The 25,729-nt window shown below is 37.9% G+C and overlaps 1 protein-coding gene and 1 long non-coding RNA gene across 5 annotated transcripts in view; both read right to left on the bottom strand.

Annotated features, from left to right (window-relative positions):
* Window positions 1-25,729, bottom strand: part of LOC117204011 (inactive rhomboid protein 1) — a 301,261-nt gene that overhangs the window by 135,680 nt on the left and 139,852 nt on the right. The gene's annotated exons all lie outside the window — the stretch shown is intronic.
* On the bottom strand, window positions 10,602-25,655 carry LOC117204013. Its single transcript, XR_004487003.1, has 3 exons — window positions 25,335-25,655; window positions 24,012-24,159; window positions 10,602-11,560 (listed from the first exon to the last, which is right to left on the bottom strand). It is a non-coding gene; the product is annotated as an uncharacterized LOC117204013 (long non-coding RNA).

Genomic DNA, 25,729 nt, shown 5'->3' with positions numbered 1-25,729 from the left:
CACGAAGCAATAGACTGAAAGGACGGTGAAAGACAAGTATCTAACATCCTAAATGCTAATATTCCCGTACTCGGTCCTTTTCACGGTTCTTCCACCAAAACGATACTCCTGAAGAACATGGAGCTCTGTGAAGGGCAGAAAACGCGGTTTGGCCGTCTCATCGCAACTGAAACCGCACTTAACCTTTATGCAGCGCGCGCGACGAGCCCTCACACGCGCGTTATTCAAACTCTCTTTTAAGCCGAGGCGAAAGCTTTCCATTTCGCGTAGGTTGGCCGGAGAATCCGGCGAGGATGCGAATTGGAGAGGAAAAGGGACACAGAGAGAAGAATAAGGAAGAGAGAGAGAGAGAGAAGCGTAACGATGGCGTTGGTGAGTGTGAATTATGAAGTTCAGAACTCCAACGACGGACAAAGGAAGAGCTTTGTGAGGCAGAGTCCTATGGGGTCCCAAAGAGGGATTTGCTAAGATGGTTTCTACCCGGTAAGGCTGTCTCGAGGGTCTTCTCTGGCTTGGATCGAGCTTAAATATAGCAGGAACGATGAATCTTTAAGAACCGTCTGCCTTCCACGACTCCTTTCCATCCAGTCTCACCGCAAGACCCTCTCCACTGTACACCTTGCTCCCATATTATTGAAATCGCTTTCCAGATTTCGGCTGGGAGGTATAAAGAGAAATAGAGGAGGGAAACTCCTCTTTTTCCGTCGCGATTAAGTCTACTCTCGCCGCTTGGATGTCCCTCGATGAAACCGACCGTGTCTTAGCTAGCATCTTCGATGTGAAAGTTGCGGAATATGGAAGGTGGTAGATTGAGTTTCGATGGCTTTGCCGCAGAGTTGTCGGGGCCCTTGAGGGATTCTTCGGAGTTTCTTTAATTTATACATGACTCTGAAGCACACCGGAGTAAAATTCTTTCAGAAATAGATCATTTTAACGCTTGATGGTTATTTATGAACGAGCGCCACAGATTAATTTACTATCGAATATTTGAAATTGAAAAAGTTGGCAAATTTCAAGGATGCAATAGCATAAAGAATATATAGCAGAGAAATATCTTGAAGCAGTTATATTCTATAGCTTCCTCAGTTCTCGAAAGCTCTTTGTTCTCCATCGCTTTACCGCACTTTCAACTTTATTATACAGATATCTTTTTACTACCTTCCAAACCGCATCAACATCCATTTCCTTTTTATCACTGTTTCGGAAGTCAATTTGCAACCAACTTCTGCTACGATTCATTTTACACGCTATTAAAGAATTTTACACTATTCTGTCTTATCCAAACCTTGCTATCAGAAGTTCGTCTCTTCTCGAAATTCTATTTCTGTTCCAAAATTTACTTATCAAGCATCCTTCTGTATTCTTACAGAATGTGAAACATTTCTCACATAAAACGTTTCATTCAAATTCGTACAAAATTTCTTAACAATCCTTTTCTTTCGCGTAAAACTCTTGAAGAATTATACACCATCGCATCTTACCCAAATCTTTATCCTCGCAAAGCGTATCATCTTATCTCAAAATTCTATTTTTATTTCAGAGTTCGTCTACCAAAAAGCGCTTCTTACGTGGATGACTCCTCGACGAGCAAAACGTCTCGCTAATTTGTTCCACAAATTTTGATCGATTCGACCCGCACAAGATCCGATTGTGTCTCGGCACAAAGCATTAATTCGTATTCATAGCGACACGGAAAAAGGGATGGCTGCCGTTTGATCGGTCGAATATACGACTCGTCGGAGTGTCGTCAGGTGCAGCTGGAACGCCGCAAATATCCCCCCATGATGCTTCATCCCGTAGTTTCACGGGAGTTTTACATTCGCCTTTTACGTGACCAAGACAGAGACATTTTTGGGAACAGCAACGGCTAGCATCCGGAAAGGACATAAACGGAAACACGGAAACGAAACGCAGATGCTTTCATGCGGTGCGGCTTCTTTGCTCGTGTTGTCGACCGTGTTTTCGCGTGCCGGTATTTCCGTCTGAAGCCATACTACTCGTGGACATTTCCACTGGAAACAAACGTGTTTTTGAAGCTGGAAACCTGATACCGCGGAATGTGTTTCTATATGTGGACTATTTTGGCGAAATTGCTAGTCTGTTCCGAGCTTTGAAAGGTAATTTGATGGAAAAGATGGTAAATTGGTTCGTATCTTAAGCACCGATATGTAAAATAGGACTTTGAAGGGAAGCTTCTAGATTTTGGTAAAATTATATTTAATAAACGAAGAAACGAGGTTACTTGAAATATAGGAGAATGCGAGAAATTGATATTTTCAAAGTAATAAACAACTTTTATTTTTGCTTAAAATCCTGTTTCCCGTAAATTCTGTGTTATTTAATTTAATAATAATATTAATAATTTACCAATAATAACATTAGGAAATTAATAAGATACGAACTGTAGATGAGGAATCTACCTCTACAATTTCACTATGTTGAATCAAACTGGATGATTAAATGATTAATGTATCACTCATAAAATTTACAATTACAATTTCATTTGTTTCCTTGTCAAACTTGTCGCTTTGAAACTTGTTATCTTGAAATACAAGAGGGTCCATTGAAGCTAACTAACCTGCAACTTACGACTTGTAAAATTTGACTAACTAATTAGTATTAGTTGAAGAGGATCCTGATTTTCATTGATTCTCCTCTTCCACGCATTTACCGTCACTCGGATTTAGGAACAAAGATTGGACATTGAATCATTATAACCGAGCGAGAAGATCTTTAGCAATAAATGCAAATGAATTTGGTTTCTTTTCATGACGTTCTTCCGCGATATTATATGACAGAATACGATGAATTTTGCGACTCATTGTTCCAGGGAAATTGTATCCGTCCCTCTTAAAGCTCCGTTAATTTTCACGGCACAATTTTCCCCAATTTATACACTCAATGATTGCGCAGGCAATTCAGCAACAAACGTGCTTAAGGAAATTCCAAGATAAAATACGGGCGCAATAAACAGAAGAAGATTGTACTCGAAATGGCATCGTTACACGGTGCAGTGTGCTTTAAACACGGACAAAGCTTAACAACACTCGCCTGCATGCAAAGAAACTTGCTACTGGCCGAAATTCAGAATTATTATACCGGCTCTGCATTTCGGCTTGGATACTCGAAATCCGTGGCATTTTCATCCCGAAATATCCCTTATTCGAACGTTTACACGTAGACGTTTAAACATCAACCGTGGATTTATTCTCATCGCTGCAACATGGTCGACAAATTCCCATTTACGAACGAAGATAAATATCCCAAAGCAACAAAGTTTCGGAATTCCTTCAACAATTATCCATTTAGCGTGCGAGAAGAAAATACGAGTAACGGGGTTTGGAAACCTTAATCGATGACACAGCAGAGATTAAACGTAATGTATTCCAACTATTCCCAAAGGGGATGCACGCAAAATCCTATCTCTCCTTTTCTGTTTACGTACGACCGCGTGACGTATGCGCACGTTATTTGCATGAACACAAAGTAGCTTTGCACACACGATTTTCTAAGTTGATGTCCTACTTGTGTTCGAGAGATAGCATAAATCTTGCTTCTAATATCGTACGCTGTGGAACAAAAAGAAATTAATCGCCACAGTGTTTGCAGATTCTTGTACATATTTCAGTAATAAAATACTTCCGTGAAAAGGAATTTGAAACATACTTGCTCCTGAAGTATCAAGCGGTTAAAGTATACTTATATAAAATATATAAAAGCTCGAAACACCCGATATATCTCTATTTAAAGAAGAAAATAAAGCTATCTTCTTATTTTTCTTTTTAGAAAGAAACTATCAATCATAAAGTACTATTTTCAGGGAAAAAAAGGTCCATCTTCCCTTCTCGTCAAAACGATCGATCTTTTTCCAAACTTTTCTCCAAGTATACTTTCTGTAAATATTCAAACTGAAAAAACACGTGGCATATTCCATGATTTCAAAATGCAAACTAAAATATTCGCTCGATTTATTTTTACGATAAAATGAAAATAAATAGCAGGTTTACAGGCATCGAAGTGGTGGATTTTATCTTGTGGCAGATTGAGGATTCGTTGGCGTTTCCAGCCAATACGTTTCGGCCATATCCGTAACGCAAACGAACGAACGGCGTGGTGCAAGCCTGATCGCCATGGTCACGTAATCCCCCGTTTAAAATAAACAAACGTTCACGAGGCAACGGGCCGAAATTTCCAGCGTCAGGAACACCGGCCGGTGACGTTTATCCCGGAAGAAAATGGATCCTCGAACCGGATTTCCGCGACAGAGTCCGTACACCCATTTCGGCACGGAAGGAACCACCAAGTCGGGAGGATCGATGGTATCGACAGCCTGTCCACGACCATCTCTCCCGATACAATCCCTACCGGACGTTCGCTCTGAAAACCCGATACCTGCTGATCCGGCCTTCCATCGAATCGAACCCACACGATCTGCACCCTGCTGCACCCTGCATGCAGATTCTCCGTCATTCGTTCTTCTTCCAACCGTAACACGCAATCTTCTCATTATTTAGAACTTGCGTTTAGTTACTTTGCAGTATTCAATACGAACCTTTTTATTTGCAGGTAAATTCCATAGGATCTATGTCACATCCATTACGGATAAGAAATGATCATGATTTTTGTACTGAGAGGTAATAATTAGGTTTTTATGGGTATTTATGGGAAATCTGAGAATTACTGGAAAATATGTGAAGATTATGTAGAAAAGACCTAATAAGATTATTTCTCTGTTTTTATATTACGTGGTTGTTAAAAAGAAATCAGTTAATTGTGGTACAATCGAACAAAGAATTTGTTAAGTTCAAAAATATAATCATTGTAACAATAGACAATACATAGTGCACAAGTCCACTTTGGTTATTTATTTTAGCAGAATTGTCCATTTTACCAGAAATTAGATATACATTCTTGCATCTTATTAAATGTTTCGAATTTCGAACCGCGCTGAAACTAAAATGTGCAGACAGACTGAAAATGTCAATATCAGTTGTCTGACAACTGAGATTCGTGTAATTCGTGGATTGAATTTTATCGTCCAAGATTTGTCTGATAAGGGTTAGAAAGAGCAACGATAGATATCACCAAATTCAAGAGAAAATTGGTTTTCCTTCAAGAGAATGGTTTCCTGAAGTGAAGAGGTAGAAATGCGAATCGATTTCTATTTTAAACGCATATATTCCGGCGACATTTAAATTTCAACAGTGAAGGGACCGCAGTGCTTAGAAAATAGGTCACGCATCGAATCCAGAACACGTCATCAATATCGAGTGACAGGGCAAATGATCCGACATCATTTCACCAGTCATAGCTGATCGAGATTCTCATGAAAGGATTCATATGGAAGCACGGAAGAATCAATTTCTTTCAACGAATTCTTACAGCGCAACGTCTGACCTGTTTAACTCATTCTACTGACGCACACGTTGCGTCTCTTCAATAATCTGCTTGTAGCTAAGTCAAATGCAATTCCGTTCGTGGATTTACGAAAATCATCGACAAAATCATTTAGAAAAACAAGAAAGACAATGTTTAGAGTGTTGAACAAATTATTATTATTATTTGTTAACCAATTCACGAAGAAGTATGAAAATTAATCAGTTAGCCGATTTTTTGGTTGACACGTAAATTTCAGCGATATTTGTAAATTAGCAACAAACTGGTCGCCAAAAACAATATTTATTATCCAACAATTTTAATCCTTGCATCATGTTCGTACAAAATGTCAATAAGAATTGTACCTAATAAGAGAGTTTCATTGAGAAACTTAATATTCGTTCGTTACCAACACGCGCCACCAACATTTCTAGAAGAACTTCTTGCTACAAAATTAAATATTGAACATTGAATTATGCTCACGGTTTCATTATTTCCGTGGTTTTTATAGGACGATCGACATCTATATATGTAAAAAGTTGAATGGTATATCGAGCACATCTCGATCATCGAAAGTTTTATCATCGAGATAGGTCGCGGTGCATTTCGACGATTCGGCGAATGCAGCCGACAGACACATAAAACTCCGGAATTTGTGGCTCGCTGGAAAGAATGAGAGTCGAAGAAGGCCGGAAATAGAGAGAACTCGACGGAAAACAACCCCTTTGGCGCAACGTAAAACCAGCCACGCCGATCCATTAAGGTCTGCAAGATAGGGCAAGATACAAAAGATTGCTCGTAGGGAAGGATTAACCTTCTCCCGTGAGGATCTTTGCGATCCTCTATCACATCTTCTGTTTCTTTTCTCTATCGCATCTTCTGTTTCTTTCATTCAGCCTTTACGTTTCTTTCCTCCCTCGTAATGGGAGCGAATAATAAATTACAAAATAGAAGCTGCTATCGCAAGATAACATTACTTTAACTTGCAAATTTACAAATTATTATACATTTGTAAAACGACACTAAAGAATTACGACGATCGAGTAAATTTCGAATCAAGGATCGAAAATTTATAAAATTATCGGATCTTCCAAATTTATAAAATTATTGTATCTTGCGAATATACAAATTATTGCGCATTTCTGAAATAAATGTAAAGATTAACTAAGATAAAAGTAAGATTGACTAAGCTTCGAATGAAGGATTACAAAGATTAACTAAGATAAAAGTAAGATTGACTAAACTTCGAATCAAGGATTGCAAATTTATAAAATTATTGAATTTTGCAAATTTGTAAAATTATTGTAACTTACAAACTTATAAATTATTGCGCATTTGTGGAATAAAAATATTGCATTCATGATGATGGACTGTGTTTCGAATTGGGGATCACCAGTTCATAAAATTATTGTAATTTACGAATTTTCAAATAATCGCGCATTTGTGATGTAAAAGTAAAATATAGATTATGGTATTTATACTGATCGAGTTTCGAATTGAAGATCAATGCTTAGATGTCTCTATCTAGAATCTTCTCCTTTTAGGATTCTATATATACATTAAACTTTAACAATTTTGAGAATCGTCTCCAAGGAACTTTCCACTCACACGATGCGAAGCTCGTGGTTTTCGAATTCGAAGGCAGCTGCGTGTATGGCAGCGATTCCCCGAAGGAAGTGTTTGATGTAATTTACAACGACACATCCAGGATGACTCTCGGTCGTGTTACAAGCGACGCAAACTTTGGACACCACGGAACTCAGTTCACAGCTACTAGCCGTCACGAATATTTGAAAAGTTCCCTGGTCCTGCGCAATTTTATATAAATTTAATTTATCTAATAATTGTTTCTCTTTTTAAGCAATCGAAAATAATTATATTCCGTCCAATCATCAAACAAAAATCAATTTCGTTGTCAATGCAAAAAGTTCGAGTTACTTTACAAAAAGAACAGCAAGATCTGGTTTTTTGAGACACGTTCTCGTGTTCTAAAAAGGGTCAATTAAGCGTGAAATCAATTAAGCGTAGTTTTTATGATAAAAAGGTCGAGCGATTCCAAATCGAAAGTTTCGAGGGAAGTGAAATTACAGGAAGCTGAACGAGAGCTTTAGCGTCGTTTATTTGTACTCTCAAAGGGCGTGAGGGCATTAATTTTCCCGTGTACCGTTAATGAGCGGGATGTATTAATTAGTTCTCTTTATAAATTGGTGCCAATCCTCCTTGCTCACGGGGTGTACCCCGTTAATTAATCCACGGGGAAAGTTCCAGGTGTATTCGCGATGCAAAGATCACGTCGCTCGGCCTAATTGATCGGATTGTTCAATTAAGGCCCGGTCACTGAGCAAACAAGAACTGGGCGGCCCTTTCAACGCTTATGCAAATTCGGTAAAATCTATAAAAAAAATAGCAAACTCGCGGAAAATGCATCCATTAACTCTCTACCGGAATCCCCAGACAATTCCATTCGACCTTTCGTTCGAGAAAATGCCCCTGCCGGGCACATTCTCTTTTTCTACCGCTGTTTCGCGCAGAGTTCACATTCTCCAGGATGAATTGAAATCGCGCGTATAATTAGGAAGACACACAGGTGGAGGTGCAAAGATAATTTTACTAAAAGGATACAGAAATTTCTCGTGGTTTTGAATATTTAGAAATTGAGAATTTGGTAACCGAGTTGTGAAATTTCTTATGTTTCGTATTTCCAAATCTTCTATGCTTTAAGCTCTTAAATCCCTGCAATTTTTGAAATTTCTGAGGCTCTACACTTCCAAATCTTTTAATTTTTCAGGTTTCAGACTCTCAAATCTATGAATTTTCGAAGCGCCAAGTTCCCGAACTCCCAAAGCACCAAGCTCTCAAATTTTCCAACATTCAATTTTTCAAAGTACTAAACTTTCGGAGTTCGCGAATTCAGAAAAATAAATCTTCAAAGTATTATATCCAGTTTTCTAAACTTGCCAAATTTTCATTTCCAAATTTCCAAGCTTTTCCATGTTTCAATGGTTTAAGTTTTCAAATTTTCAAGCTTAACCTCTTCGAACCTTTTTGTTATCAAATTTTCACGCTTTCGTATTGAAATTTTTCCATGCCTATTGACTACTAACTACCGACAAAATTCTCTTTTTGTATTTTCCATTTTCCAGGGTTAACGTATTAAACTAGCATTGTTGGCCGACAAACTCATGTATGAAATTTCGCAACTGACAATTCTGTTCTCCATGGCGTACCGAATGTAAACGGAAACGATTGCTCCATTTCAGAATCCAATGTCTCGTTTTTCCGTATGAATTTCACTGGTTCGATTTTCCATGTAGCTACGCAGAAAAAGTTTATCATCGTTGGACCAACTATAGTTTCCCTCCCTTCCAGACAATTCATTGGGATAGATTTCGAAGGGAGGAAAGCGTGAGTACGAACAAAAAGAAAGAAAGAAAGAAAGAAAGAAAGAAAGGAGGGCCAGAAAAAAAGGGACAGAAGAAAGAGCATGAAAGGAACATTCTTAGCCAAGATTCTGCTGATCGGTATAGCTTGCAAGTATAGTACCGAGATTTTCGAAGGAACAGAGAGTAATGGTCTGTAATACCGTTCTCCTGTCTATACATTATCGACTACGAAATTGAAATCATCCATTTCTCTTTTGTGCCGAAAGGAAATTGCTTCCAGCAGTGCCAACGAACGTGGAAACGCAATCGTAATTTATGCACTGCGAAATTTCGTTTCTTTTCGTCGCAAGTGGATGTAATTTATTTAAAAAGCCCAGTAATACACTTGTAACTATTTTACTCTGGGATATAATTAATCTACCAGAAGCCAGTGCTATGTTAATACAATATTTTGCACGCAATTCTTTTTCAGTAAATTTACGCTATTGAACACTATTTTTTTAATATTGTAACTACGGAACGAAATTTCAAAGATTCGTCTAATTTACTGTTACTGTTTCATAGTTCGCGTAGATGGTATAGTCTGCCAAAGTTTGAAGAAACTGAAACTTTGCGCATAGCATTACCATAAATTTTCTTTAAATTGTCTCTGTTCCCTGAATAAATAAAATACAAGTTTTACAATACCATATCGATACTACGTTTTCAGACGAAGAATCTCTCAAACAACGGTTTCGCGATTAAACTCAGCCACTCGAACATCGTACGACCAAAATTTCAACCTTCGGTCGCGAGCAATAATTCTTCTTGGTTGCGAAGGTCGGTCTAACAGTTCATAAAAATTCTAGGACTTCGGAAATAAGGAGATCGCCGGTGATATTTTCATACGGATCTGCTAACGTTCCACGAAAGTTCGCGACAAAAGGAAATAACGCTACAGGGAGAAAGGTCGCTAGGAAAATCTTGGAAGAGAGGAAAAAAAAGTGAAACTACAAATCGAGAATCGGACCAGACGAGACGTTTCCCATTCTCGATCGTCAAAACACCAAACCATTCGTAGACGCGTGATGTTGGCCGAAATCACCGTAATAAAATCTCGTCCCAACGATTCCGAGGAAACCAAGCGAGAAGAGAAAAAAAAAAGAAAAAAGAAAAGAACATCATTTTTACGAGTCCATATGTCTTTTGGGTGGGAAGAAAGCGTTCGACAGCGATGAAGGATACCAATGAAAGCGTAATGGTGCTCGACACCCTCGTTCTATTTTGCTCGTAAAACGCGGCTAAAACACCGACTCGAGCTGCGGATCGTAGTAAAAAGCCGCGTGAAGTTAGTCGAAATGTCTTTAAAGAATGCCTATAGCTTGACACGAAACGTGCCACGGCTGATAAAAGTCCGACCATGATCCGTAGAAAGACTACAGCTACGTGGTCCAAATGCAATTTAAGAATGCTAGCGAATGTTCTGCCAGGAATTTCCTTTTTATGATCGCTTGGGAATTTTAATGCATTGACATAAGGGTAGTCTTTATGGAAGTACGATTATGATCGTGTTGTATAGTAACATTTTAAGCGTTAATAATTCGGAAATTCTACGCGTGGAATTATTCACTCAGTGAATCAATTTCAGATGCGAGGTTTTAAGAGGTAAATTGTAAGGAGAGCAAAAACAGAAAATTTGAAGTGTGATGTAGATTCAGGTGCTGGTCCAAAATTAAAAATCATAAAATTTTGAAGATAACTCTTGTACTGATTCATGTAAAGAGAATATGTATGGAAAATTCTATAACACAGAAAATACATTTATATGAAGAGATTATCTAGCGTTTTATAATTAAAAAAAAAATAGTGTACATCAAGAACCTTTTCTTATCCAATCTTTATAGTCCTCCAATTCTATTCATTACTCACATATATTTCACCTACTGTATAATTTCACTAGTAGACGCAAAATCCCGCCACCGCTCAGTACCACGTATCAAACACACATTCGATTACAAAGAACCAGCAACCATCAACACGCAAATATTTCCTAAATTATATGTCCGAACGGGAAGAAAGTCGTCGAAAGGATCTAAACATCGATAATCAACTGCCTACGATAACCTGTACTTATATCATACCTACTACATCATTTGTCAAACACAACTTTTCAAGCCCTTCGCGTGGCTGGTAATTTCGTCGAACGGCTTGCACGTTCACTTTCGCGAAACGGGCATACGCGAACGAGGGTGGCATTTTCACGGATATTCGAGTACAACCTCATTACGTTACGCGGTCGATCGACCGTCGCGTCGGGAAAGAGAAGTCCTAAACAGATTGTCCAATTCAGCGAAAAATTAGAGGTTCGGTAGATCGGCGTGCAGGCGATATGCTCTCGTTTCGAAGCCATTAACTTTTTCTTTGGTCTCGCGGATTCCCAGAGAATATATACGTGTACATATATATATATAAGTGGTTGGATGTTACTCGCGTGACACACTTGCTAGTCCAACCACCATCCGCACCGGCTATTATTTCGTAATCCAACGTGAAAGTCGAGAGCCGAACCTCCGTAGAACCCACGAAAAGTTCGAGTGCTGGCAAAACTGTGCGCGAGTGTCTCCCGTCGTCGATGAAATTTTAATCCAATTAGAGCTCATCGTCGTTTTCCGCTCTCGTTCCTCCTCTCGAGCTATCGCCAGCCCCCGCGCCTCTCTTCTTCAACCTTTCCTCTCCGTCTCTTTCATTTCAGGTCCCTCCGTCTCTTTCTTTTTAGGTCTTCTCGTCTCTCTAGCTTTGGTAATGTGGGTGCACTCTAAAAGCTAAAATCAATAAGCGTTGACTACGAGAACGAGCACTTAAGATAGCCCCAAGATAATGACGCACCGCCGCATGAATAATAGAGGCGGCGCTTCTTTTAACCCCGCCGAATTTGCGAGGCAAAATCGCGCAGAGGCTAATCGATACGCGAACACCATCGTCCTCTCTCCACGCTTTTTCTCTTACAGTTTCGTCGTCTTGTTGGTTAGGTTAGAAAGCAACGAGTGCCTCGAATATATTTGCACACCTGAAGTTCTCTTTGGGAAATAAGGAACGAAGTTGGGAATGGTTTTAAATTAAAATACGAGAAGCTGCTGAAAGCAACGATGCTGTAACGAGTGGTTTCTCTCGATAAAACTCAGTTCCGTGTGTTTTAGATTGCTTACGTTACTTTGACTATTTTTATATTATACACCTACTGGATGGGGTAAGTTTGTTTGCAACTATGATTTTTAAAATAGTATCATTTGATATCTTAGAATTTTTCACTGCGCTTTCGATTCAATGAACAATTTTTTATTCTGGAAAATGACAGAACGGACTAAAATGATCTTTAAAAAAGTGACGTTTTTTTAATAGTATGTTAGAATAATGGAAGTTCTACTGTACGTATAATCTACTGAAAGATCCGTCTTTGTCAATGGACAATTCTCCAGAAATTTTGGTTACATTTGTGCTGGTAATTATGAAAGTGGCGTAAGTCGAGAAATCAAAAATATCGAGATTTTCATTTGTCTTACGTTCCATCGACTTATCACTTTTTGCTAAACAGCTGTAAAATGAGCAACGCTGTGAAGATGTCACTTTCATATTTATCTATGGAGATTCATATTTGTTTCGGCAGTAGTGTAAATCAGGTGTTTTTTCTGCGTAAGCTGTGAGATATTTATGAGAAAAATATAATTAGATATTTTCGTTGTATGATGATACAACGTATAAAATATTTTATGAAACATCAATAGATCCTGAAACGGAATTTCATATTTTAGAATCATCATCGAAAAGAAGAGGACCAATATTATATTATAACTTACAGGTACCTTCATTATATGCAAGTGAGAGACTAATGACAAAAAAAGCAAATAAATATGTAATGGATCTACTAACTTACATTCCACCGATTCGTCATGAATACTTTAAAGCACTTAATATGCTCGAAAATTTTGTTGTCGAAGCAAAAGACGATTAATAATTATTTATGCAAAATTACAATATATGTATAATATATAAATAAATAAATCCGTTTGTTTTTAGGTTGCTTTCTTAATAAAATTCATTATTATCTACTATCATAAGTCTCTAACTAGGATATAATATGAATTTTGAAAATGGTGTAAGTCATTTAAGTATCTAAAAAACATTTTCGAATAAGTTGCCCATAAAGTTGTACAATGATATACAAATCTCTCTCTCTCTCTCTCTCTTTCTCTCTTAGAGGATCGCATATTTTACGAAACATTTTATTCTACAATGGAAATTCTGCTATTTTTTAATACGCTCGAACGCGAAAGTCTAAATATCTGGAAACAAAATATATATAACTTACAATAGTTTCATAATCACTGGTGTATTTAAACACAAATCACCACAGGTGAGTTATAAAAATCAAAATTTGGAAGATTTATCCAGCATCACATCGTACATGGTTTACAAATATCTCACACTATCTACATAACAGGAGAGTAACAAATAAATAATCAAAAGTAACAAATTCCACATATCAGTTTTTCAAAAAAAAAAAAAAAATGATAGGGGAGACCTCTCTTTCGAGATGCTCAATGACAAATGCATTTTCTAAATGATTAATAACACCACGACCAGACTAAACAAATAACACACGGCTGTCGTGGTGAATAGCGTTTCTGATATATCGTGTGTCATTAATGGACCGATACGATTAAAAATTGAAGTTTCCGCGTATTCCAGTTGATCAAAAATACGAAAAACAACCAGCGTGTGTCATTCGCCAATCCTCATCGCCCAATTTTCTGTCGATATTCTAAAACAAAGTGGCCGAAGGGTCTCGAACGTGCAGGTTGCCTGGCCACCGGAAAGCTTCGCAGTAAATAATTCAGCAGCGAGACAATACAGCGTATCGATCGAGCCACAATCACGAAACTCTTCGTTGGACGTGTGACGATGCATTCAGCATCCGTGTTTCGTTGTTTCGTTTGAAATGGAATCTTCCATTGAGTCGAACGAAAAAGAATTGAGCAGTTCAAGTGATGCAACGGTGCGAGTAAAAAGAGTTTTCTTTTTTTTTAGTGAGAAAAGATGTAAATTTTATGTAGAATGTAGCGATAAAACAATGTTTTAGTTACTAGAATTATTGTAAGAGATAGAAATAAAATTATAAGCCTCGATATCGCTGCAATTGAAAAAGATAAAAACACAGCGTCTGTAATTTATCTGGATGTATACAGGATGTCTCACAAAAAATTACTACAAGCAGTTTTCTCTGAAATCATCTTAGATATCGGCTTGAATTTTTTTTATAAACCAAATGGTTCAAAGGGACTTGGAGTACAACAAATTTGAGAGGATGGGTCTCCAGGCAGTAGAAAGGGTGCAACCTTGAATTTCCTTAGTGGAACGACATATTAACATTTGTTATTCAAATAGCTGCTAAAAGAAACCCATCCGTTCAAGTAATAAATGATGCACGAAGTTCAAAATTAACAAACATACACTTTTTATTAAAAAATTCTCATATCTGACACTTACAACATCTATCATTACAAGTCGTCAACTAATAGCAAGAAAAAGTGAAGAAAAATTCATTTAGCATTTCGATTGATCAATTAAACGAGAGAAATTAAGGAAGCAAGAATAAAAAAGAAGCTGTGAAAAAAGGAATAAATGAGTAGAGTGAAGCGGAAAATAGCCAATTTCAAAAATAACAGATTAGACATTGACAAAAACCTCTCAGTCTCTTTTCCTTTCATACTTCCTCGCTTTATCTGTCTCCTTCCATCGCTCGAATCCTTTGAGACGCAACGAAGAGAAGTCAAAGAAGCCTATGAAAAGGTTGGCCGCCTTGTTCGCCCGCCTGTTCCAACCCTCTTCCCTTTCCTTTTTTTCGTTTTAATACTTCAGCAACCATTCTCCGCGAAGAATGTTTCCAACGTCTATGGAATCCGAGGATACGGTGCTTACGGTGCCTTTCGAAAAGCCAGGAGCAACGGCAGCATGGTGGAAAGTGACTGAGAAACTAGGAGAATGGATGCAGGTATGCGAAGAGCCGGGCACACGTCGACGCTGCATTATCGATTTACTACAACCACGCCGTGCACCGTCGCCGCGACATTTCCTACGCGACAGAACGCTCCTCGGCTCTCTCCTTGCCTGGTCTATCCACGTTTGCCTACGCGGAGGAATTCGAAAATGTGATGGATTCGACGCGATTTAACGAAAGACCGCGCCTCTTACGAATCACCGGTGGAAGCTCTCTGATGCCAGGCACGTGGAATAGAATCAGAAATCGAATGGATGGAGAAAATTCTCGGGATTCGTGGTATTCGGGAACGATGAAAGTAACACAAAGAACTCGAACGCGATAAGGTGATTCCTTGGTTGCAAATTGTGGGAATAATAGGTCACTGGAACAACAGAAAATTCGGTGCATTTAGGTTTACAAGGGAAATGATGGAGAATTTATCCTCGATAAGGTGATTCGTAGTTGTAAATTATTGCAACGGGAAGATTTGTGTGAAGTGTTTGGAAAAGAAAATTCGGAGAATTTGTAGTTTCAAAAAGGATTAAGAAAGATTACACGAAAAGTCAAAAGCGTTTAGAACGGAAAGGAATAAAAATTTCTAAGAATTTTTCATCTTAAAGAAACACAAGGAATTATATATAAAGAGAAATCTGGTTATAGAGAGTCAGCCAAAGAACTTAACCTTAGAGTAAACTTTTTGACAGGGCTCGAAAAGCTTCTTTAAATCCCCTATGCCTTTCTCCTAATGGGTATAGAAACCTTTTCTGAGCATCAGATTAGCAAAATCGCTCTTGTCAGAAGTTCGCCAAGTTACAAAGAGTTGAAGCTCGACTTGAAATTCTGCCATTCAAAAAGAAACGAACGCGGAATCAGTCAGATACGGAAGAAGGTTGCTCGGTTCTCCAACGCGCAGACGATAGTCAGACGAAATACTCGTGTCGAATTTCCATTTCATCCGATTGCGATTCCCCTTTCACCGAACAGTAGAAAACGTTTAGGTGCAGAACCGCCCTATTTCTTTCTCTAACTCTGTATGTGCGCTTCGATCGCGGTGCACGAGTAATTACATGCGTCAGCTGGTCTCTGCAGTGGCGCACACAACAAAAGCAGCCGGATTTTTTCGTTCGCCAAGAAATCCCAGACTCATTCCATCCGAGATTACCGTCAGACACGTTCATTGTCTCGTGCCAGTTCACATTTATCCGCCGGGGTCACCGTCGCAATTCCGCCATTTATCCCGCTACTCCGGCTCTTCCGTTGCTTATGGGGGTTTACCACGTTTACCCGCGAATCGTATTTTTCAGCCGCGCAACGAAGGGACATCAGGCCCCACTGTCGCGTGAAGCGATAATTAATTAACGCTACGAAACGTGGAAAAGCTCCACTTCCCGGATGACCGTGCAATTTGTTCTGCCGTGTGCGTCGTGGCGTACAAAGGTGATTTTTCTGGATTAACCCTTCAGATATAGTCGCCGCCGATAGCTGAAACGGACATTTAAAATGTGAAACACGACTGCGCTTACAATTTGTCAGAAGCTGATCAAGCTGTAAAGAGTTAAAACAAAGGATCAACGTTGCGTTAACGCAACATTTGACTTTTCTCAGTCAATTTACATAATTAACTTCCGTTTTTTTAACATTCTGACGGCAAAAGGAAACTTCAAAGGAGCTATGTTTTATGTAAACTTTTAATTTCCTCACGGAACGAATATAGCCAAAGAATTATGCGATGTTACCGTTGACAGGTTGCCTTTTTTTTTTTTTTTACCCGTCTGTGCATTTCTTCCCGTCATGAAACACGAAGTTTACTCATCATCCGGGGAAAACGTTCCCCAGCTCCCACAGGTGGCTTTAGAAGCCGTGTATCAAGCGTGTTTGCTCGAGGAATGTTTGTGCGGTCTGTCGTGAACATGCAAACATGTCTTAATTTCCATGCATAGAGGCTTCTCTGCCCATGGCATCAATATTTCCAACGTTTCAATGAGAGGTTCTTCGGAAAGAAGCCATATTCCGTGTAGAATAAGCGAATAGCACAGAATTGTTGTAGGCTTCAATCAAGATTTCACCATAGACGTTGTATCATACCATACAGAAGATGGAAAACTGAAGATAATTGAAAAATAGCAAAGCTTTTCTTTGAATTTGCAAAGTTTCGTTTTATAATTTTGTTATATTTTATAATAAAATATAATAATTTACACATTATTTCGTAAATGATACAATTCTTCAGTTTCCTTGTTTATAGAATCTTGTAAAAAATTAGTGATGACCGATATTTTTCTATTTCTTGAGATAAATATTTCTATCTCAGAGTTAACTTCTTCAAAAAAATCTCAATCATTGCAACACATTCGAATTTTCTTCAAACTCACGAAATTTCCGAATAGAAAGATCTTGCAACTCGGTCTACAGTCACTCGTTCGATAGAGAATTTCATCAGCATCGCTACTAGACGAAATATTAATCCACTACACCAAGATTATCTCTTTTCCCATCCCAATTTTCCGACCCTCCTATCACATCGGGCTTTTCTCTTTACAAACGACACCGTAGCACGCGCAAAACATCGCTGCACCATACTTCATCGCCATCCAGCCAACACAGCGTCGTTTCAACCGAAATAAAACCTTGGCTACGTTATCCGCCAGGAATCGAACTCTTCAATTACGCGAGGTAACGATCACAACCGAGTCAGGCTACAAAGCAACAAACAACCTGTACACGCGCATACATGTATATCGTGAAAAAACGGCAGCAAAGTATCGAGATTTTATTTCCATCAGCGTGTTCTCATGACGTATTTCTCAAAGCGTCGCGAGACCCCGGTTTCCAAGAATTTATCTGAAATTCGATTTAGTGCGCGACGCGACGCATCGACATCGAGTCGTGATTTGCATGCCCTCTCGAAAACAAGACTGTCTATGGGTTGAAACGCGGAACCGGCCCGTCCCACCTTCGATTCACTCTAACGAAAGGGGTGAACTCGTACAGGGTTCCATGAATATTTCATACGTATCTCGCGGTGTATCGGCAACTCTTCCCACCCCCAATTCTCTCTCTCTTTCTCCCTTTCTCCATCATCTTTTTTCTGTTCGAGCTCACGCTTTGTAAAACAGGCTGGCGCGAATGAAAAAGCTTCTTGATTCTCGACGCGACAACCCTCGCAATATCCCTTAACATTCTCCTTAGAAGCGGCACAGGAATGGTTCTTTAAACCGGTAGCTACGTTTCCTTTCTTTCGTTCTTTATTTCCTTTTCTTCTCCCTTTTTGTATTCCTTTTCTTTTCACTGTGTTTCGTTTTCTCTCGCATTTTCACCCCACCATCATAATCAGAACCGACAGAGCCACGACGTTCTCTGGCCTCCCGTGAATACTCGCCGTCCTTTTTTACGATGGAAATTAACGGGGTATAATGTAAATCCTCTTTCAACCTCCCACCCCCAACCCCTTTCGTGTATCCTTTATGCGTCGTAATGCGGATCTCGTCTCCGCGGCGTACTGTGTAATTAGCGTGGTAAATATGTATAAAACGTAGCCGGGCTTTCAGCGATAACAATCTTCCGCGGCGAACGACGCGATGTCGGGAATTTTTCTTGAATAATTCTGTTTTAAAACGAGCGGATGGCGCAGCGTGGAAAATCGAGACGAGTTGGTGTTTCGTTGCCGCTACGAGGAGAGAGGACACGGGGAAAACGAAATTTTCCACGGTTTCTCGACTCTCAACGTCATGGTTGTTCTTTTAGAATCACGCTTATCTCTATCTCCTAGCTAAGTTGATTTTTTGTCAATCGTGTTTTTCTATCGTCAAAAGGTTGCCTAAGTTTGCAAAAAAGATATGCAAGAATCTTAACACACTGGCTCGCGAAAGTATTTGAACATCGACCATAGAATATTTTATGCGAATATTGCGCGTCTTATGTGAAACATTTTAAAATTTCATTAGCGATGAAACGTAATCATATTAACCAAAGAAACCAATCCGGGAATACATATATAAATTATAGAATATTTATTTCGAACATGTATTTAGTAGAAGTTAATATGCCGCACGAATAGTTAATTGTTATCTCTGATAATAGAGAATAAAATGATAATTATTTTTATCTATAACTTTATGGTCAAATTATATCTCGCAAAAAATAAACAAATATCTAAATACCTTGGAGTAGTGGTGTATAGAAATATGTTTTACGGATCTCTATTAAATCTCAATCTTTATGGAGATTGATGGAGACTTAATGAACATGTATGAAAAATCATATCGTTATCTTTAATAACAAAGAATAAAATAATAACGACTACTCTTATCTGTTATCCTTTTATGATCAAGTTATATCTCGCCAAAAATAAACAAGTATCTAAATACTTTCGAATGGTAGTGTATAAAAATATGTTTTATGGATGTCCATTAAATCTCAATCTTTATGGAGATTGATGGAGACTTAATGAACACTATTCTCTTTAATAGACCGATCTTTTGTCCCGTTTTATTTCTCTTCTTAATCCTAACTGCTTTTAATAAAATAAGACATAATTGGCCAAGAAATGAAACAACTTTCTTGAAAGTTTCGCTCGTAAAGCTAAAGTTGGAGCGAAGAAGTAAAACGTTTTAATTTCCATCATACCGGAATTTTATGTATATCCTTCGAAACTTTATCGCTAAGCCTTATTTTTATTTTCCTCAAGTTGCTTCAGATCCCATCTACATTTACAAGTTACAAGAAACCCGCTATCGATGCATGCGATTTTAATTCAGAATTCCATCGGCGACCTCCAACGACTACGTCGAGCTCGCGGTATGTACAGACAAATCGTGGAATCGATAACGACAAAGTTTCGAATTCTACAACGAGTATTACGCGAAAGTATCAGCGTACAGGTCGAGTAAGTCCGACCGCGACATTATACAGTCGACGCTAAAGTTATACCAAGCGTTTGCGAGGGCGGCGTGGAAACATTTCCGGTAGCTTCATTCAAATCAGAAGAATAAATAACGAAGAGGCGACCGTGTCAATACGTCAGCATCGATCGTTTGCTAAAACTTGCCTCGTTAAGGAGTCATCAGCCAGAGGAAAAAGCCATCTAGATGTGCCGCGACAAGAAAAATTCAAGCCCAAGAGTATTTCGATACGTTCCGAACTCATTTGCAATGTTGAGAAGAAACGAGAATTCGATATTTTAATTTCACTGGTACGATACGTGGAAGTATTTTTTTATAACCACTGTGAATACGCGATTATCAAATCACAGTGTGTCTTACCTGGGTTATTTCAAAAGTTAAGTTGTTATATTTATAAGTTCAGTTATATGTATTGCTCCTATGGTCACTATATGTATGGTTTAGGGTCAGAAATTTAACGACCTTCAATTTGACTCACGAAGGAACATCCATCGAACAACGAAACAGAAATAATAATATAACAATGCAATATAAAGAACAATACGATTCAATCTGGAATAGACCTAAGTAGTCGCCGTCAGAAGTTACAAGCTAAAATAATCTCTACTGAATAATCTACTTTAATACAAAGTAATATACCGTTAAATGCCCAAGAGCGTAGTTCGAAATAATATTATTATTCCAACAATTTCCCACGATTGCCAAGAAACGGGAGTCCTCGAAGAGAGACGAAGAAAATCCCGCGTTCGGAGCGCGGCGTATTAAAAAACAATGAACGCTTCAAGTTACCAGTGACGGCAACTACAAATACTCTCGTCGAAGTTAACAACAGCCACTTTGAAAGGATGCAGCTGCAGCTATACGCCTAATTCCCAGGCCAGTCGTTCACACCGCAGTCGCTTTTCCGCTCTGCGTTCGCGAAACGCAACTTTACCAACGACCTTTCCTGCCGTACGTTTAATTCCGAAATCAGTTTCACCGTGCAGTTGAAATAACTTGCCCGGAGTTCGCCGCCAGAGAATATCTCAGCTTCCTCAGCTCAGGCTACTATTTCTTTCTCTCTCTCTCTCTCTCTCTCTCTCTCTCTCTCTCTCTCTCTCTCTGTCTCCTGACGAGAGTCATGAGACGGAGAAAACTGCCAGAAGGAGAAAGGGGTAAGCATGACAAACTGGCGTGCTTAAAATTAACGAAACGTTATGTACACTTTCGTCAAAAACAGCAAGGAAATTTATTAGTGTTGATAACTATGTAGTAACTTGCGACTTGCAAAATTTCATTAGTAATATTAGCTGAATCGTACAAAAAGATTTTGATTAGTTTCGTTTTATTGAGTGAAACTTTAGTTGCACAGATGAATTCGTCTAATCAAAACCACCATCTGCCTGGATGATGGGATGCAACATTTGATTGAAAAATAGAAGAAAATTAGAGATAATAATGGAATCTGCTTTAGTCGTTATGATTACAGTGTATGATTTATAAATCAAATTTGTCCGTCGTTTGTAATGTATCAATTTCGAATTAGTTATTTCACGTTATTTATATCAGTTACAAAATATATAAAGCAGCAACTTTTCTTCACACGCAATACAGTTTGAGTAAAATTAATACTGGGTGTAGGAATATACTCAGAACTAAGCTATTTCCTTTTCTTAATAAGTCCTACGAAGATTGCACGAGCCATAGTGTAATTGCACCGAACGCTACGACACACTGCTTTAATCTACCACCAATTAACCCTCGAACTGACAGAAGGCTATTAAACGTACCACCAATTTCAAGCGTCTAAAAATTACTCGGCAAATTACTTGTCTCAGTTCAGTTTTCACCGTATGCAATTGGCGAATATCAAGAGCGTCCCAGCTTCAGTTAACCAATCTTAAGAAAACTGACCTTCCACACATCCTATCTACATCTTTATGAATAACTAAATAGTTTACGAATAGCAACATTTGTAAACACGTTCTATGAATATATTATTTGTGTGATATGAAACATTTCGAAACTTCATTAGCGCTGTAACGACAACCAACTATCCTATTATATTGGTAAATTTTGAAAGTAATCTAAAAATGTATATAGAAATTATTATATATATTTAAAGAAAAAGAGAAACCAGCAGCATGTAATAGAATTTTTTCACATGAAGCTTTGGTTTTTAGCAAAATAACTCTATCCCTCTGCACAATATTTTATCCCTTTGACAATATTTTATATACAATAGTTGACCAACGACTTCGGAACATTTTTGAAATGGAAGTTTTTGAAGCGAAAATTACCTGCTACTCTATGAAAAGAATGATTGAAAGGTAATTTTATAGCCAATATCCTCCGACATAAATAGCCATTTTTTGAAAATTGCTTGACAACAATAAATTATATCTATTATCCTATCGAAAGGATGTGTTACGCCACGAGGCTTACCACAGGCTGTATTTTCTAACCATCGCTCGCGGTTCTACAGTGTCGCAGGCAGATCGTCTTATCTGCCCGCCGGATCATATACAATGGTCTGACGAGCAAAATCAAATAGTCTAACGAATTCATTTAGAGATATCGTAAAGTTGTATCAACTTTCTGTAATATATTCATCATTTTATTATCAAATATATTATTTTATGTTAACCTATTAATGCAGTGTTACATTCATTGAACCACTTCTGTTATCTTAATCGAAACAGGGGAATGACTATTTCGCGGCGTCGATTAACAGAATCGTATCGAGAATTTACGCCTCTCGCTGACGCGTTTTCCTAGCGACCGCGTCTCTCCGCGAACGGTCGTAACAGGATGATTAGACGCTAACTTATAATTTTTTTATTCATGCAACCTAATTATCTACTAAAACGAATGGCTATTTCTCGGAAACAAGTTAACAGCGAAACATACTTTGATTGACGCGTTCAATTTAAACCTTGAATAAAGAGAAAATACATATATACTGTTCTGAAATTATGGCGGAAAAATTCAAGATATATAGATTAAGAAACAAATGCGTCATACCTAACAAACTCTTCGATGATCAGGTAAATCTGTGGATGAAGCGATCCGATTGTATATGGCAAATAACGTGATTTAACAGAGGCGTGACGTGCCACAAATCGTGCAACAGCGTGAGTGGAATCTGGATAGCCGGAGAGGAACGCGACACGAGGAGCACGAGGCGATGCAAGGAAGCAGCCCAACACGACCTGACATGATTTAACAGAATTCTACGGAGCACCTATGGAACTACGAGAAACACACAGAGAGAAAGAGAGAGAGAGAGGCAGAGCGATTCGACGAGAGAACGTGTGCGAGGACGAGAGTAAATCAAGCACACGTGACTCGCGGCGGCGTTAACCGCTCTCACAAGCGGATATGGGATCAACACCTGCATGTATCATCGTCGTCGACGGTGTGTATTGCCGTCAGATGTACTGGACGATCGCAGATGCTCGCACGATGCTCGCTTCGTACGACAGTTGCTCGATGTTGTATAAGCATCCGGGACTCGGCCACTGAATGGGTTTGTCAAGCTTTTAGAGACGAAGTATCGAGTGGCAAGATTTACTGTACATACTGAGAGATTCGCGATTAACATGCTTGCCGAGGATGACGACATATGGTGGTTCCGATTGCTTAAGGCATGGTGACATGACGTCGTCGCGATTTAGCACCGATAACGTTACGCGATTCAACAAAATGCACATACTGCTCGATATTATTAGAGGATAGTTGCTGTGAACGATTCTATTATATTAACCGAATATATAGAATCGAAGAAATTCTATAGGTTTAATGGATTGAGTATGGTATTATTTCCATGATACTAAATACAGATTGATTTTAAGATAATTGCACAACAAGCTGTACAGGTATAAGAATTGGATATAAAAGTTAAAGTGACATAGAGAAATCCCCTAGTTGATTTGAGCAACGATAGTAAATGCTTAATGTGAATATATCTTTCTAATGACGAATAACATCTAACGAAAGGATGACTTCAATGTCTTTTGTTACTTTTGCTCAGAATGTATTTATATATTAAATATTTGAAGATTCTTCGTTTTGTGTACATATCCGTTCTGTTTCGGCTTTAAGATAATTACAGCGCGTTTAACTTAAGATATTCTACATCTTAATCTTCGAATATTTGAAGGATTATTGTAAGATTAGAAATAACTATTAGAGAGATCTATAACTTTCATTTTAAAAGCAAAGAGGATATAATGTGATGAGAATTAAGAATTATATCGCAGATATTTCACATAAAACGCAATACTTTTCAATAGTTACGCAATCTAGTACGACATAATAAAGTTGCAATGATATTATCTGGCGTGTTCTACTCACATTTTGTTGACGAAGCGAGCAAGAGGAAATTAGAAACACATCATCGAGCGGAGTGAAGGTAATCGTCGAGAACTCGTTTCGTAGAATACTCGCCACAATTTCACTTCCATTTCACCGTGTTCTCGTAACGAATTGCGTTCCTTGAGATCTACGTTATAAATTTTCCTTTAATTTTACTTCTCTTGAAAAAACTAGTTCAATATTTCAAACAAATATTTTTGCAATGATTAATACTAATTAAATTGATCGTAATATACACATACACCGTTCTTTGCAATAATTTAATTCTTTTCTAATTTAGACTGACAGAAAATGATATAAAAATGAAATATTTCTGTACCTGTGATATATTGATATTCTAAGATGTGAATCGTACGACGTACAACTGTAAACTATTCATTGATATTGGCGATAATATACAATATTTGCGTGCATCTACGGTTGTGTTATTATTATTGCTTTCATGAAAGACTCGGAGCAGATAAATATATTCTGCGCCTTAAAATAATAATTTGAGACTTCCCTTATATCAATGGAACTTCTATGTGGAATTATAATCTTAAATAATTGAAAACATGTTTGTAATTTTAAATGTTTCAAATATTATCTTTTAAAATATAGAACTGTGTTTAATATTAAATAAATTTTTTGCAAAATAATCTTAGTATTACCCAAATATAGAAATAAACTCATCATATCGGGTGACTGCATAGGGTGGATTTAAATCTGAGTCACGATTATCTCAAATAAGGAATCACACGTACTAATCATATGAACACAGTATCTCTTTTATCGTCTTATCTTCTGATATAACTCACAAGTACATTTTTGCAAGATAAGAAAGCGAAAAATGTCCACAAGACTTTATTATATTATGCTGTTTAATATATTGTAACATAATAGTCTAATTTTTATTTCAATCCATAATACAAGTAAAGTACAAGTAAGTAAGTAAAGTAGTACAAGAAGTAAATAAATTCATTTATTAAAGCTACATTTCATACAATGTACATATATGAATATTTATAGACACTAAAATATAGAAAAACTCGAAATGAATAAAGGAAATGTTTGTCTCTTTTCATTCATTCACAAAATACCGGTCTAACAGTCAGCCATTGTTCCCCTTCTTTTTTTACCAAACACTACATTCAATTTTATTCATCAAAATTAATATGTATTCAGAATAAAATTGAAATACGTAATAACAAATATAAGAGTTTCAAAACGATGTATGTAATTATTACAATTATTTCCGCATATCGAATAAATAACGTTCTAAATCAAAATTTTTTAAAATATAGAAACGCTTTACGTGCTTACCTGCGCTGTTTTGACTCAAGTTGTTAGGCTCTTCTTTCGCTTGACACCTTAAACGCTCGTCGTGACTCTCTATTTTCCTGTCTAAGGTGCTACTATTAATAGAAATTACATATACCGAGGAAATAACGTGTCCTTTGCACTTTGTCTGTGAAACTACGTAACACGGTACACTGATTACGCGCAACATTCATTGAAATAATTAGAAAAATTTACTTTGCGATCGACAAGCTGTGCCACTGACCATGGTCTCTGGTAAACTGCGCGAGTAGGATGCGCAGTAGGCCAGCACACGTGTTCTTTGCGGCATTATGCTTGATACTGGCGACAGCTGTGGACCAGCCTTCCAAGACATAACCTTTTCCAACAATACGTACTATCATTGGCGAAATAGGGTC

This window comes from Bombus bifarius, unplaced genomic scaffold (assembly GCF_011952205.1).
Source record: "Bombus bifarius isolate JDL3187 unplaced genomic scaffold, Bbif_JDL3187 scf7180000007975, whole genome shotgun sequence".
In the NCBI taxonomy this organism is placed as follows: domain Eukaryota; kingdom Metazoa; phylum Arthropoda; class Insecta; order Hymenoptera; family Apidae; genus Bombus; species Bombus bifarius.
This window is presented reverse-complemented; position numbering and strand designations above follow the sequence as displayed.